The sequence below is a fragment of the Olea europaea genome, chromosome 9, assembly GCF_002742605.1.
Source record: "Olea europaea var. sylvestris chromosome 9, O_europaea_v1, whole genome shotgun sequence".
In the NCBI taxonomy this organism is placed as follows: Eukaryota; Viridiplantae; Streptophyta; class Magnoliopsida; order Lamiales; family Oleaceae; genus Olea; species Olea europaea.
Window position 1 is genome coordinate 3,049,347 of NC_036245.1, and position 3,879 is coordinate 3,053,225.

Genomic DNA, 3,879 nt, shown 5'->3' on the forward strand with positions numbered 1-3,879 from the left:
TTCTCACTTCTTGTCCAGCGCCCTTGCCATTCACTTTTGAACCCTTACCTGTCTTCTTCATTCTCTCCAACTTTCTCTCTATCCACTGAAATTATTGTTGCTTCGGATAGTGGCGAGCAGATCGGCTTGTTATTTAAAGTGGCAGTGTAGTGTCTAGATCTGTGGGCCTGTCACGTGATATGACGTGGGCACGAAGATATGGATAAGCACGGATTATTTAATTAATTTTTATGTTAATAATTTACCTACTTTCCATTATTTTAAGCCCCCCTTGGTCCCCAATTATTTGAAAGTTTAATGATTGACATAGTATTTTTTTTTATTTTTTTTGAAAATATGTAATTAAAAAAAAATAAAAATTTTAAAATTACGTGTAATATAATTTTATTAAAAAATGTATGATTAATAATAAATGAGAAAAAATGAACTATAATTTTAATGTAATCAAACAAAAACTAAATTTTTTTGTTTTAACTTGTATTTATATTTTGGGAAAATTTCATAACTAAGAGGTTAATTATGACACACTTCAAAAATAAGAAAACAAGTCTCAAATTTCAAAAATCAAATTTTTATTAAAAACTATTTATAATTTAATTAATTAATTATTTTAGTAATTAAACATATTTAAATCACAGATTTATATAATTTGGTCACAAATTAACTATTTAAGTCGTCACTTATTTTTCTTTGATCACAAATCAAAAATTTTATATCACAAATTATTTTACAGTCATAATTCAAAAATTTTATAGCTCACAGTTTGTTCATTAATCACAAATCTAAAAATTTATAAGTCACAATTTATTTATTGATCACAAATCACAACTTATTATACAGTCACAAATTATCAAATTATCGTTTACAGATTAACAATTTTTTATGTCACACATTATTTTTCGATTACAATTTATCTTTTTCATTGGTCACATATTATTTATTGATCACAGATTAATCAATTTGATGATTATAGTCATCTAAATAATTTGTGACCACCACCAACACTTACGATTCACAGTCACAATTTTCAGGTCACGTATCTAATTGTGAGTCACAGTCATAATTTTCAGATCATGTATCCAATTGTGAGTCACAAATCAACCAAACTGCCACAACCAACTGTGACTCCCAAATTGTGAGTTACAATTGGGAGTCACAATCACAATTTTCAGGTCACGGGTCCAATTATTTGTAACAAATTCAACCAAACCACCACGACCATGATGAGTAATTTACATTTATTATATTATGCCATTAATTTCATGATTTTGCTATCTTGGAGAGTATTTTAGAAGTGCTAATAAGTGATTTTGGTGTTGTTTTGTAAATTGATGGAAGTGGAGAAAACAAGAGTTAAAAGAGGCCAAAGGAAGAAAATAGGTAAAAGTTAGCGAAATTGGATGAAATGACCAAAATGTAAGAGATCCAAAGTTCGAGGATTAAAATGCAATTAATCAAAAGTCGCGTCGAAACTCACGATGAGGATCCGAGAGTGCTAGGAGTCAATTGGATGAAGGAAGGTGTCAAAGGGATCAAATTTAGTCAAAATATGATCACAAATCATTTTCCAACCGAAAAGTTACGCGCCGGAGTTTTGGTCTCACATTGAGGCCTATTTCTGACATAGCAAATGATCGAATTGGGAAATAATGTTTGAAGAAAAATTATAGCCTTTGAGTTACCTTTTCAACGCATCTTGAATCATCTCAATCGGACATCGGATGAAGAAGTTATGACAAAAATAGTGAAGGAGGCGAAAACTGTCTTTTCCACCCGAAGTGAGCGCCATGGCGCACGGCGCCCAAGATGCTGAAAACAACAGTGAACGTGTCTTGAGCACCGTGGCGCCTCCTGTGCGGAAAAACGAGATTTTATATTTTTGGAATCTTTTCTTGGCCCAACTCAACTCTAATTCGTCCAATAACCCCAACATACTATAAATACCATTTAAAAACCCTATTTTCAAGATGGATGGAAGGGGGCAAGATTGAAGGATTCAACCACACAATTTGAAGGAGGCAAAAATTGAAGACACAAAAAAGAAGGAGGAACAAGATCAAGGACGAAAATTAAAGATCTACCCAAAAAACTAGTTTTTTTTTTCTTTTTCCTTGTGTTGTTTATTATAATTTGTATGATTTTCATTTATTATATCATGAACTAAACAAATTATCTAAGGGTTTGATGTAGCTGAATCGAGTATGGTTTGATGATTTTATAATTATTTCTTTGATTTTTCCATATATATTTAATTGTGTCATGATTTTAATGCTTTCAATTACTTGATCAATAATTGAATGAATAGATGCTAGTCAATTCCGGCACTCGAGAGAGGGAAATTTAGGCGTGATCATAAGATTGACACAACATAGGTTTTATGGATTTCCAGAGAAAGTAAAAAATCTGTGAAGCTTACTCCATAAAAGAATCGGGACTTTTATAAATTCTTGATTTTCAACTCGGAATAGAGATATTGGAATTGGAATCTAGGATTATTTTCTAACCGGCACTTAAGAGAGGGGAGAGGAATATATTAGGATTCTTGCTTTTAAATATGGAAAAATTAAATGGAATTATTGGAAATCGTTAAATCATAATTGAAAGTTAGGTGAAATCAATCCCTAGGCCTTCTCATTTGATAATTTGTATTCCCCAATTTTGTCGCATCCAATTCACGTTAGATTAGTTTAATTTATTCACTCATAAGACATTAAATCCATTGAATCATACATTTGTCTAAATAAAGTAGAAATTGCACAATAATAGTACTTAGTGAAATTTAAATTATAATTTCTGTGGGTTCGATACTCTTTACTCTATTACTATATTACAAAACTTGACACCGTACAGTTGCGGTATAAAATCACGTTGCATAAATCGCGTAGCAGACCACCACCGTCACCTTTGCACCATTGCCTTATCACTGGAGTTCATAGCAATGGCCGTGCCACCAACATCACCAACATCTAATCGGACTACAATGGCACCACCACCTCGCCGCCACCAACAAGATCCAAAAAATCATCGCCACAGTCGCACAAAAACCTCACCAAATAAGATTCACAACAAACTAGCTCTCCCTACTACAAGCACTACCACTTCAATACCGTCAACAACCAAATCCTGCACCACATCACCACCACAACGACTTGCAGCACCGACAGAACTCCTTCGACGACTATACTTCCATCAGTAGTTGTCAAGCGGCGTTGTCGCCGTGCACAAAAATAGTGGGGAATTGCATCCACTGTCGGAGGGTGTTGGGATCGAGTTCACCAATAAATCATTGCTGGAATAGGGTGCTGTGTTCGAAAATTGGTGCGCCTTGTCTTTTGGAAGGGACTGGGGAGAAAAGAGAGAATGAGAAAGAAGAAGGTAGATAGAGAGAGAGAGAGAGAGAAGCAAAAATGTAGGGAGAGAAAAAATAAGCGAGAAAATTAGGGTTCTGATTTTTGAATAGTAATTTTTTTTTTTTGATTTTTGAATAGTAAAACTTTCCATCTGATTTGAGAATGTGAAATTTTTAATGTATGGTGTTGTGTAATTTCCACTTATATCTTTAATATATGGACTCTGCTATTGGGCCAAGGCCAGAGGGGCCATGTGTTGGATAAGTAGAGTAATCCTTAGCCCTTATTTGATTTTTATTATTTTTACAATATATTTTTCAAAATGCATTTTTATGAAAAAAAAAGGGTTTCAAACAATCTAATATATTTTTGTCTTTTTTCCTTATACCTAACTTTCAATTAATAACACATTGATAACAATTTTTTGTTGAAAAAATAATGTTATATAATACCAATTTAGATAATTACACTTGATATGTTTAGTTAAATGAACTATATGATATTACCATTGCATTTTAATGAATCTATC